Source organism: Euphorbia lathyris, chromosome 2, assembly GCF_963576675.1.
Source record: "Euphorbia lathyris chromosome 2, ddEupLath1.1, whole genome shotgun sequence".
NCBI lineage: Eukaryota > Viridiplantae > Streptophyta > Magnoliopsida > Malpighiales > Euphorbiaceae > Euphorbia > Euphorbia lathyris.
In genome coordinates, this window is record NC_088911.1 from 104,431,435 (window position 1) to 104,444,779 (window position 13,345).

At 41.8% G+C, this 13,345-nt stretch overlaps 1 long non-coding RNA gene across 5 annotated transcripts in view; it reads left to right on the plus strand.

The window, feature by feature from the left end:
• The window catches only part of LOC136219271 (uncharacterized), a 44,534-nt gene that overhangs the window by 15,319 nt on the left and 15,870 nt on the right, over window positions 1–13,345 (plus strand). For 2 of the 5 annotated variants that reach the window (XR_010684112.1, XR_010684111.1), the window contains one exon: window positions 1,094–1,535. The exons of the other annotated variants lie outside the window; for them this stretch is intronic. This is a non-coding gene — a long non-coding RNA (uncharacterized lncRNA). Of the gene's footprint in view, window positions 1–1,093; window positions 1,536–13,345 lie in introns of those variants that run through there. 5 annotated transcript variants of the gene reach the window in all.

The window sequence follows — 13,345 nt, forward strand, 5'->3', positions numbered from 1 at the left end:
GATACAAGTAATAAAATGATAAGTAGAGTATCGTCTCCTCAGGGATTGATGACCAAATTTTACTAGAAAATTTTTGCAGAACAGGGTGTTCGTGGTGTGTGATTTTCTTTAGTTGAGAAATGATTTTATATGGTGAATAGAAATACTAATGATAAAGATTCAGTCTCAGAAAATGTGTTTTGGTTATGATAAAAAGAGAGAACAGGCTAGGCCACAGCGGAACAGGTTACTTTCAGCCTCTAAACATCCTATTTATTCATGAATGCCATAAAGTGAAGTCAAAGTCTCTGTTTTAAAGCTCACTTAAGTCAACTTTCATGTGTTCTTAAGATTCTAAGATGTACTACAACATTAAGGGCCCTTAATGTTGGTTCTTTCTTGCATTACCATCTAAACAGCATTTCAATAAAGAAAACCCTTGATGCAACCTCTTGACATCTCTGTTTCGGGGTTGAATGATTGACAAATAGTTCTGTGAAGATGAAAGTAGTGTCCTATCATGCATCTAACACTAACATACATGCATTTAGCAATGGAGTTAAGGATTTGTCAAGCACATCAACATATATCAACATTCATTCATAAATAAGAAAAATAGAAAACTTACATAACCAGCCCTTGCTGGCCAAGCCCATTCAATTGACTACTCACTCATAATTATGAGTGAACAACCACAGAAACTACAATAAATCTCCATTAATGGAGTTAGATCTCCAAATTAAAGAGAACTCTCGTGGAAGATGAAGTGTCAGCCCCCCAAAAGTTATATCTCTGTCCTCACACAGTAATCTATTTAATTAGGAGGAAAGAAACATAAAAAGTACTAAAAAGTACACTAAACAGCCGTTCTGACAGATTATGGCCACTTGAACACTTCAAGGCCCTAATCTTCTTCAACAAGCTAGATCTCCACTGGTCCCACGTCTTTCCTTAGCTGTCTTCCATCTCTTTACATGCAATTACCCTTTGGTCCATAGATTTCTAATAAGTCTCCAATTCAACGTTCAAATGCCCACTTTAGTGCTAGGTTATTTAATTAATTTGGTGTTATTTTGGGTATTATTGCTTGTTTTGGTTTGATTTGCCTCCACAGGACTCAAATGATTAAAAGGAGCAGAATTGGACTTAATTGGAGAAACTTTGGACCAGAAAAGAATTTGGTGCTGAATTAAAGGAGCTGAAGCGAAATTGGAGTTAGTCTTGCCCAAGACTAAGGACCTCCGAATCTTCTGATGTTCAAATTGATCAGGACCTTTTCCAACTCGAAATAGAAGGCAGAAAATCAGGGATTTGAAATTTGTAAAAGAGGTTGATGATTTAGATAGATATTATTTTGTTACCCAACTTTTAGGAGGGGGTTTTCTCTATAAATAGATGAGAATTTACACCTTGGGGGAGAAGTTCTTTTTAGGTTTTTTTTCTCTTTTTGGATTCTTAGTTAGCTTTATTTATTTTTATCATCTTTAATGGCTATCATAGTCAATTTCATGACTATGTGTAGCTAAACACTTTATTCGGTTAAGGGATTAATCAAAGGCGAGCATTATTTTCTATCGTGAGATTGTTACTCTTCAATTTAGAAATCTGAATTTATATGAGCTGTTTGCATGTTTGTTAATCTATAAAATCAGACCATCATTGGAGGTTCAGGTGAAGGTTTGGCCAGACTTTTGCTTTTTCATTCATTGAACAACGTTAGGAAATAGGATTTGTAATCATCTGAATATCTTAACAACGATTAAGCGCATGAACATGTGATTTGGTTTGAATCGGAATCGCTAAGAATTCGGTTAACTTAGATTGGGTCCTTCTAATTCCTAATGCTTTTGACGGATTAAATTCTAAGCGCTAAGCTAGAACTGTCTGATTGAATAGGAGCTTATCTTTAGACGCTCTAGGATTTGCTTTACAATTAAGGAAGGATTAGGTTGGGAATGAATAAGGAACGGCTATAACCAATCCAGATCATGTTAATTAAGATAATGTCTCACTGTCAATGATCGATGGAAAATAATTGTTTGGCCTGCGGAATCTCCCTTAACTGAAATTCCAACATATAATTTTACATTCAATTTCAATTTGACTCTGCAATTTTTATTTATTCATTAATCAACAATTTCAATCCCCCCTATTTACTTTTTGTTAATTGCTTGGTTATATTTGTGATTAGATCAGTATTAATCCTTTGGGTACGACCTTTACTTGCTCTTTTACAATTTATTTTCGGCTAAGTGAAGTTATAATTAACTTTGGTGGATTCGACACCCATCAATTTCCCTTTAATTTTTCCTGCAACGGGCTGTTTGACAACTTTCTTCACAAAATCTGCAAAAAGGGTTCTTTAGTCCTAAATTAATAACAATTAACAGCCCATAAGCCTATTTTTAGTGAAATAACATATGGTTATTAGGGTCAATTATGAACCCATCATCAGCAGTAAACACTAAAATTACACAAGTTAAAACATCTATCTTCTAATGTTGACTTGAACTTGGTTCGATTTGGCCTTTGTTTGCTGACTAGGCTTCGTTGTATCTTGTAGTTGAGTTTGTGTACTGGGAGGGACAGTAGAAGTGGAACCAGGATGTTTCTTCTTTTGAGTTCCTTCTTCCGGTTGTTTGTCTTTCTCCCCCGTTTTGCCAGCATCAATGGGCTGAGGGACAACAGCATAAAACTTCCCTTGATCAACAGCACGAGTTAGCAAGGTTGAATATTGTTGGAGTTGACCCGTACTGTGCTTAAGCCCTTCAAACACTTGGATACCACTAGCCATGTTGGACAGCGAAATGTCCATATGAGAGCTTATGACACTGAGTATAAACTCAAGTGACTTGCCCATCCAGGTAATAGAGTCCGTCATTTTAGCGTAGGACTGATGGTACATCATGAGCAGTGCAACATCATAGTGATGGCGCTGATTGGATTGATGTTTGACATCCTGATAAGTAGACTTGGCAAGTTGGAAGATTTCAGATGACTTCGCCTGGTCGATTTGCATCTCTTCTCTAGATAAGCTGAGCATGCGAATAGCTTCAACGATTTGCTCGATAGTGCATTAGGAGGAAGAGGAAACCAAGTCTCTAGTAGTAGTCAGCTCAGAATTGAGTTGAGTGAAGACCTGAGCTACATGTGCTGACTGAGCTACACCAGAGTTTGCGGCAGATAAGGCATTTAGCTTTCCTTTAATAGTATCCATGTGTTGCACCATGTGCAGATGAAGGTTTGCCATCTTTGTAGCAAACTCCTGCTTTGGCTGCTGAACAACCATATTAGTTAACACACACATAAGCTCCTTAAGACCTTTGAGTTCAGTTAGAAGTTGCGTTATGGTGCTCAGTTGAGTAGGCTCGGCAGAATGACACTCAGCATCAGAGGCATGAGTGCATTGGATGTCAGCGATCAGTTCTTGAGCAGCTTGTAGAATTCTTTTCCCAGAATGAGAAGTAGTAAGAAAGCTCAAGGGGTCAGCTGATGGATTCTCAGGAACTGAGCCCTGGTTAGCAGCAGGTGTTTGGATAGTTGGTTGCTGACCAGAAGTGGAGGTTCCCTCTTGATGAAGTGGAGGTTCCCTCAACTGAGCAAGAGATCGAAGAACCTGCTGTTCAGCTGAATGAACAAGCTTATGAAAACACTCCTGCTCAGGACAATCTTGAGCTGACTCCCCCACAAGTCAATACTCAGCTCCAGAATAAAACTGAGCAGGTAGGCAATGCTGCTGCGCAAACCACGCCAACCCAAACTGAGCAGCGGACTGCGTTTTGATCTCTTGCTCAGTTGAACAGCGTTTGAGTGGCCTATTTATAGTGACACTTGATGCACCGCTAATTTTGAATTTTGAAATAACCGTTAGAGAGAAACGGCTTCCTGTCGCTTTCACTCAGTACGTGCTCAGCGTCCTCGGCCAAACCAAATCATTGTATCTTTTGTCTTCGTCGGTGCTCAGCAGCTTTTCGTCAGGCAAGACAGAATGTCTCCACATTTATGGCAAAGTCTTCCAGACAGCTTTCTGCGTCTTCTGAACATTACCCAAAGTAGAAATACTTTGTCTTCAAGTTTATTCAGGTCAGCCGCTGACCTGACTTCCTTGTCGCTCAACTCAGCAGGTTCGTCTTGAAGCTTTTGGTTGAAGGCTTTTCGATCCTTCTCATTGTTGGGCTTCCGTTTTGTTCAGTACGAGCTGCGTTTTGATCTTGGGCCGTGTCGGCAGACTTCTGACCTTTAGAAGCGTCAGTTTCGGTATGTTCCTGACTAAGAGAAACAGAGGCTTGTTTTTCCTGGACTGGTGAAGGTTTTGCAATTGGTTTGGAGAAAAAGTTGAATTCCAATGCAGCCAGGTCAACAATAGGATCACGCAGTGGAGAGTCATCCAATACATCAAACACGGGTGGTTTGCGTGACTGCCTTTTGAACCGTTTGTCACTGCCTTCCTTTGATAGTTTTGGAGAAGGAGTTTGGTCAGCAGTGATGGTGTTTGTTGACGTAGGAGAGACATCTAGATGGATGTCCTCAGCAGGTTCTTCAACAGTTGTGTTGTTAACAGGAGACTCAGTTTCTGGCTCAGTAGCCTGTACTTCAATAGTTGAGTTGCTGGGTGCATTCTTCTTTGTCTTCTCAACAGAGACAGACTTATCCTGTTGATTATGAGGAGTTTTTTCAAAGGAAAACTTCCAGACAAAGTGTTTCCTCTTTTGGCAAAGTTCAGACGACACAGTATGCTGTCCAGTTGACTTTACCATAAAAGGAGAGACCATCTGCTGTGCTGACCGAGGACAGAAGATACACGATTGTGATTGGCCGAGAGCTCTGTGCAAGTCAGGATGACAACGACACATAGCCGTTTCCCTCCAACGGTTATTTCGAAATTCGAAATGACCGAATGACCAGACGTCTCTATAAATAGTGCCATCACAAGCTTCACAAGATATAGAACTTGATCAAGCCATTATGCTGACCAAATCTCTACAAGTTCTGCAAGCAAGAAGCAAAGCAAAATTCTTACACTACATTTTCATATCTGTGTAAAAGTCTAGAGTGATTGTAAATCGTCTAAAGTGTCTTAGCACATCTTTGTATTAGGACAAAAACACTTATCATTTCTAGAGATAGAAAGGAGAGGCTGAGTACTCGGTTTTAAGTACTCAGCGGAGAGATTAGGATTGAGTAGAAGTATAGAGGAAGGTACTCTTGTCATACTCAATTGCTGATATTGTAAAAGGTTTGAGGCTCTATCTTTAAAGAGCTCAGTAGAGGATTTGAAATCTCGGACGTGTTCCGGGGACAGGACGTAGGCTTAGAAGAAGCCGAACTTGGATAAATCTGCTGAGTGAAGTATTTCTAAACCTTTGACTCCTTATTTATATTGCTTGCCTAAACAATCAAAACTGACCAAGTCAAGAGGTCAAGTTGAGTTGTGCGCATTAAAACGTAAGAGCTCAGGAATAGACTCTAAGTGCTATCTCCTGACTCAAGCTAAGAAACTGACCTAGTCACCTGTTGACTAAGCCAGTATCTTGCTGTTTACTCAGCGCCGCTGTTCAAACCTTTTCTTTAGTAAAAGAAGTCTGCCTAAATTGCGAAAAAGTTTAAATAGTTCCTAACCCCCCTTTGGAACTATACTTGCAACTAAATAAGGGTCCAACAAGTGGTATCAGAGCCTAAAAGCTCACTGTAAAAGGTCTAACAACCTTGAGCTGATCCCTACCATGGGCGAAAACAGCACTCGGTTTCTCCCTGGAAACCAAACAACTTAAATACTGCCTGAGGGGCTGTCCATTACTAGGCCTCCCCTATTCTTCGGGTCAAACTATACCTTCTGGAAGAATAGGATGAAAAACTTCATTCAGGCTACAAACATGAGTGCCTGGCTATCTATAGTCCAAGGGCCGTTTGTACCTGTTGAGGTTGTGGCTGGCCAAACAGTTATAAAAGCTGAGGCCAAATGGACAGAGGATGATCTCAAGAAGCTTCAAAACCATGCTTCGGCTATCAATATGCTTCACTGTGCGCTCGATGCTGCAGAATATAACAAAATCTCAGGTTGTGAGTCGGCACAAGAGATCTGGAAGAAGCTGGAAGTCACCTACGAAGGAACAAACAAAGTAAAAGAATCCAAGGTGAATCAGCAGATGAGACTGTACGAGCTGTTCGAGATGAACAATGATGAGGGCATTTCAGACATGAACGCAAGGTTCACCAACATCATTAATGAGCTCAAGAGACTTGGGAAAATCTTCACTGAGGAAGAACAAGTCAAAAAGATACTCAGGAGTCTTCCAAAAGACTGGCAAGCAAAGAAGACAGCAGTTGAGGAAGCTCAGGATTTAACCACCTACAAATATGACGAACTCATCGGTTCATTGCTGACCCATGAGATATCCATGAAAAACTTTGAGGTGAAGGAAAAATCTGATGACAAGAAGCAGAAGTCACTTGTCATGAAAGCTGACTCCACTGACGGGAGTTCAACTGATGATGAGGAGATGGCCATGTTCACAAGAAAGATGAAGAGGCTGTTCAGGAAGAACGACAAATATTCTAAAAAGCCTTACAAAAAGTTTGATAAGTATAAGGCTGACTCAAGCGACAGCAAATACAGAAAGGACAGCTCAAAGCCCATTACATGCTTTGAGTGCCATCAAGCTGGCCATATTAAGTCGAACTGCCCCACGCTGAGGAAAGACAAGAAGAGTGGGAAGAAGGCAATGGTGGCTACTTGGAGTGACAGTGATGAATCTTCATCAACAGAAACTGAGGCCACCGAGTCAGCGAAGATATGCTTTATAGCTGACGAACTTGCTGAGCCATGCATCTCTGAGCATGCTGACCCATCCATCGCATCAGATGATGAAGAGCAATCAAATGAGGTAATTTCTCTTCCCCAGCTCAGAAACGATATGGTTAATGCCCTGAGTGATCTCTATACACTTGTTAAGAAGTGTAATAAAAAGGTTAGAGCACTCAGCAGGCGCTGTGACGAAGTGGAAGAGGTCAAACTGAGTGACCTCAGATACCTTCTTCAGGACAATTCGACTCTGCATGATAACATGAAGATCATGCATGAGTATGTGTCTGAAGTCCAGTCAGTTTCAAAGAAACTGAGGAAGGATGTCACAACCATCCAGAACCAACTAAAGGTTCCTAAGAAAAATAACATTCCTCTGAGAACTCAGTACCAAGGTACTCAGTAGAGATGGAATCCCCAGCGAAAAGTCCAGTGTGACTTTTGTGGGAAGTTAGGACACACTACTAAAGTGTGCTGGCACGCTCAGCACCGGGGTGCTGACAAGTCAGCAAAAAATCCTAAACAGAAGGTCAGTTGTGACTTCTGTGGAAAGAATGGCCATACTGTCCATGTATGTCGCCATAAAATAAAATATGATGCTATACCTGTTGCACCTAACAAGTCAGGACCCAAAAAGAATTGGGTACCTAAAAGTAACTAGTTACAATGCAGGTAAGCCTGAGATGTGCCGAGAAGTCAAAGATGTGGTATATTGACAGCGCATGCTCAAGGCATATGACGGGTGATGAAACTCAGTTCATCACGTTTGAACGTAAACGAGGAGGGAGTGTAAGTTTTGGAGACAACAAGAAGGGTAAGATAGTAGGCTCAGGAACCATCGGAGGTAATCCTACTATTGAATCTGTCTCCCTAGTCAGCGGACTCAAATATAACTTACTCAGCGTAGCTCAGCTATGTGACAATGGGAGAAAATTTATATTTGATGCTACTGGATATAAAATATACGAGGGTAAAACTAATGAGTTAATTTTAACTGCCCCTCGGATAGATAATGTCTTTATGCTAGACTTAGAGAAAAAGTTTTCAAAAACTGTGTGCTTAGTAACAAAGGAAGAAAATTCCTGGCTATGGCACAGGAGACTTGGTCATGTAAGCATGGACCTCCTGGCCAAACTAGCAAGAAAGCAATTGGTTGAGGGACTGCCTGAACTTAAATTCCAAAAAGATCAATTATGCCACGCTTGCCAAGCTGGAAAACAAACCAAACAATCTTTTCACAGTAAAAACATTGTCTCAACTAAACATCCGTTAGAATTACTACACTTGGATCTCTTTGGTCCAGTCCAGCCGCTGAGTCTGGGTGGAAGAAGATTTTCCTTGGTCATTGTAGATGATTTCTCTCGGTATACGTGGGTTATCTTGCTGACCAGCAAGGATGAGACCTTTGAGACATTTTCAAATTTGGTTAGGAAAATTGAAAATAAAAAAGACCTAAAAATAGCTCATATCCGTAGTGATAACGGTGGAGAATTCAAAAACCAAAAGTTTGTTGAATTTTGTGAAGCCAGCGGCATTGACCACAATTTTTCTGCTCCTAGAACACCTCAGCAAAATGGGGTTGTAGAAAGGAAGAACAGAACTCTGGTTGAAATAGCCAGGACAATGCTGGATGAGCATAGGCTTCCAAAGTATTTTTGGGGAGAGGCTGTTAACACAGCATGCTACATTCTTAATAGGGCTCTAGTTAGACCTATACTCAAGAAAACCCCCTATGAACTTTGGAAAGGACGGAAGCCCAATATTGGATACTTTCGTGCCTTTGGCTGTAGATGTTTTATTTTAAATACCAAAGATAGCTTAGCAAAGTTTGATTCAAAAACTGATGAAGCTATCTTTCTGGGATACTCAACAAACAGCAAAGCATACAGAGTTTTTAATAAGCGAACTCAAGTTTTAGAAGAGTCAATACATGTAGAGTTCGATGAAACTGACCCTGCAGGTAGATACCAGCCGCTGACCGAAGATGATCCAAACTCAGTAACCATCGCTGACTCAGAACCAGCTACTGAGTCATTCACGAAAAGGCTGACCAAGAGTAAGAGTGAACCTAAGATTACTTTTACTGACCCATCTACTTCTGCAGAGATTGTTGAAACAGGAACATCACAAGACATGAATCTACCCAAAGAAATAAGGATTCCAAGAGGGCACTCCGAAAGTGCAATCCTTGATTCTGCTGGGAATACCCTGATGACGAGGAATCAACTCAGGAAGTACCTCAGCAATGTTGCTTTCGTCTCAGTACAAGAACCAAAGAATTTCACTGAAGCTGAGTACGATGAATTCTGGATGAACGCAATGCAAGAGGAGCTCGATCAATTTCGAAGAAATGATGTATGGGAGTTAGTGCCTCATCCAAAGAGTCAAAAGACCATCGGAACAAGATGGGTCTTCAGGAACAAGATGGACGAACAAGGAAACGTAGTCAGGAACAAAGCAAGGCTTGTAGCTCAGGGCTACAGTCAGCAAGAAGGTATAGACTACGGTGAGACCTTTGCCCCAGTGGCGAGGCTAGAGGCAATTAGAATATTATGTGCATATGCATCTTACATGAATTTTAAATTATTCCAAATGGATGTCAAAAGTGCATTTCTTAATGGAGTTATAAACGAGGAGGTTTATGTAAATCAACCTCCAGGTTTTGAGGACCCTAAGTTCCCAAACCATGTTTACAAACTCAAAAAGGCTCTGTACGGCCTCAAACAAGCACCACGTGCTTGGTATGAGAGGCTGACCAGTTTCCTGCTGACTAGAAATTACGTCAGGGGCAAAGCTGATACAACCTTATTCATTAAGAAAAAGGGTAAAGATACCCTGCTGGCCCAAATTTATGTTGATGATATAATATTTGGTGCAACTAATGAATCAATGTGCAAGGAGTTTAGCAAACAAATGCAGACTGAGTTTGAAATGTCTATGATGGGAGAACTCAACTTCTTCCTCGGTCTTCAAATTAAACAAGGAAAGAATGGCATCTTCATCAGTCAAGCCAAATATGCCAAGGAGATCTTAAAGAAATATGACTTGGAAAATTGCAAGCCAATATCCACTCCTATGGGCACTGACACTGTCCTCTGCGCTGATGAGAATGGTAAGTCAGTAGACAGCAAGTTATATCGAGGTATGATAGGCTCTCTACTTTACTTAACAGCCAGTAGACCGGACATTCAGTTTTCAGTATGCTACTGTGCTAGATATCAATCTAACCCTAAAGAATCTCATTACATTGCTGTAAAAAGAATCCTTAGATATTTGCAAAGCTCAGTGAACGCAGGTTTGTGGTATCCAAATACTCATGATTTTACACTTATCGGATACACTGATGCTGACTATGGACGAGATAAGCTGGAACGTAAAAGCACCTCTAGAGGATGCCACTTCTTAGGAAGCTGTCTTGTATCCTGGTTTAGCAAAAAGCAGGCGTCAGCAGCCTTGTCCACCACTGAAGCTGAGTACATTGCTGTTGGTCATTGTGTTGCTCAAGTCCTATGGATCAAGCAACAACTTGAAGATTATGGTGTTCAAACGAAGACAATTGAGGTCAAATCTGACAACAAAAGTGCAATTGATCTGTCCAAGAACTCAATTCAACACAGCAGAATGAAGCATGTCAGCATCAGACATCACTTTATTAGAGACCATGTACTCAAGGGTGATATCAAGCTGACCTTTGTCCCAACGGACGAACAGCTTGCGGATATCTTCACGAAGCCACTAGCTCGTGAGCAGTTCAGCATACTGAGAGAAGCAATTGGTATGTTTAATCCTCTTCAGTAAATTCCTGTGCTAAATAAATATGAATGCTGAGTGAATTACATACTGAATGATTTATTGTTTGCTGAGTTACTCATCGGAACTGTCTGAATATACAATAACTGAGTAAAACTTGCATACTGAGTAAATTAGTTTAGAACTTGAACTTAAAATCATCCTTAAATACTGCACTGACCACTCAGAATATCAAACGCTTGACATTCTAAATACTGAGTGATTAATCCGTTAGCATAAATGCAAAGCACGCGTATAGCCTAGGATGGCGTATTCGTCGTAATGTGTCATAAATGCCAGGATCATTGTCGGTACATGATCCCAAGGCAAAACTGACACATGGATTCGATTAAGATCCACACCGTTCATTTCGTCTATAAATTATGGGTATTTCCCCATCTTTTACTCTTTACGCTTAATCAATTCTTAAGGCAAAGAAATCACTTAGAACTTCTTTTCTCTCAAATTCCTCTAATTCCTCCATATTCGAAGAATGACTAAGTTGTCTTTCAACGTCTCCAGTGCCGGCCACTAAAAGTCCAGCTCCGATGAACCTTCACGAAACCCTTCTACACCAAGCAAGGGTAAAACTGGCCAAACTTCTGGCCAAGGGAAAGCTGTTAAGATCAGGACCTACTCCAAGGTCTTCAACAATGTACGTGAATGGAAGGTAGAACCCTCCAGATGGGTTTCGGAGCACTTTGTACAGAACGAACAACCATTTGCTGAGTGGATTTCCAAGAACGAATGGACTGGGCTGTTCTCGGTCAGGGATGAGACATATCCTGACCTAGTGAGGGAATTTTACCACAACCTCAAGGTTGCCAGTGACTCCGCCGACTACCTAAGCACTGAAGTAAAAGGGAAAACCATCTTCATCAACCCTCTGTACATAGGAAATCTCCTCCAGCTCAAAACTGAGGGAGTAAGGCTGAGGAAGTCAGGAGATCAGGACAAAACCGACTACGTCCATACCTTCTGCAAACCTGAGGGTCACTCAGGAGAGATCTCAGCATCTTCGATGGGACAGCATCAGAAGATGGCTCACTACCTGCTGAGCTACTTCATTTACCCAAAGATCAACTGCACTACATCAGCAACCAACTTTGAACAGTGCTTCATATGGCAAATGCTGACGTACACCCCCATCAACATGCCGGTTTTCTTAGTTGCTGGGTTCCTACGCAGCACAGGTACAATGAGGTTGGGATCAATCATCACCAGGATCCTCATCGACCACAAGATTGACCTCGAAGGTGAGGAATCTTTCAGAGGAACCGAAATCACAGCTGCCTCGCTGAGGGCACTTAAATTTGGACAGCCCTTGAAGAAAGGAAAAGCTGCTGCTGCTGCTGGCCAAGCTGATCAGACTGAGGAGACTATTGCTGAGCCTAAGAAAGGGCGAAGAACTAAGGCCCCAGCTTCTCGTAAGAGAAAATCTGCTGAGACACCTAATGTTGTGTCTCTAGCAAAGAGGCAGAGGTCAGCTGGAAAGTCATCTGAGAAGAGAAGCAGGCAAGATGAGCCTGACACTGAGGAAGCTGCTGAGCTACCTCAGAAGAAGCAGAAGTCTTCAACACTGGCACCTCTCGACGTCATGCCGATAGATTTTATTGTACCGGGTGATTCTCATTTCACTCAATGCCAAGGTACTGATGCTGAGGAACCTGAGGTCCAGTTAGATGACCACTTCATCTCCCAAATTGAGGAAGAACTTGATGGAGATAATACTGAGGAGGAAGAAGAAGACGATGAGACCAACGGTCAGGATGACGCTGAGGAGTCTGAAGAGTATGACAGCGAAATTGAAGCTGAGGATGCTAACACTGGGTTAGCTGGTGGAGCTGTGCAGACTGACACTGAGTTAGCTGCTGGAGTTGAGCAAGTTGATCAAGTTGACCAGACCCATACTGAGGAAAAGGAACCTACTCCTACTCACTCAGAAGAACCTGCTCATCATACCACTCCACCACGTAGAAGGCGAAAGCTGGTTAAGGCCAGTGAGAAAATGGTCAGTGAACCCCCTGTGCAATCACCATCTATTCCTGAACTTGTCCTCTCCAAGACAACAAAGGATCCTTCTACCGTCCAATTAAAATTTTTCAAACGGCCCTCAACTTCCTCTACTACAACGCCGGTGGAAAAACAAGCCTCTGTTTCTTCTCAACAGGAACATGCCGAGCATACCACTTCCACCACTTCAACAAGTCAGGTTGAACCAAGCACTGTCCATGCTATTTCCTCAAGCATGGTGCTGACTCCTCATCCTTCTGCTGTCAGCACAGACAGTGTTCGGGTTATGACTTCCATCACCAACCTCTCTGCTGATCAATCAACCTTACCTCCAACTCAAGTGCAGATTGAGCCAAGTCATCCAGTCACTGACCAGGGTACTCCTTTCACTCCACTTTTTTCTAGTCATACTGATGTACATCGGGATGCCACTAAGTCCGGGAAAAAGCTCATTGACTCAGTGCAAGCACTCATCCACGATCTTCAACATTCCGCTTCGCCTGCTGCTGGATCTTCAATTCCTGAGACAACTCAGCTCTCCCAGGTCACTCTACTTCTCAACGAAGTCAAGGGACTCAAGGATCTGCTGAATGTAGTCTTGTCATTCCAAGCCCAGCAAGCTAAGCAGGATTCACTTGCCAAGTTGGCAGAGATACAGCTGTCAATAATTCAACATCTGAACTCTCTCCATCAGCAAGTTCAGAAGTTATCTGCTGTGAACACTGACTACGCCACTTCCTCAGAACTCAAGATGCTTTTTGC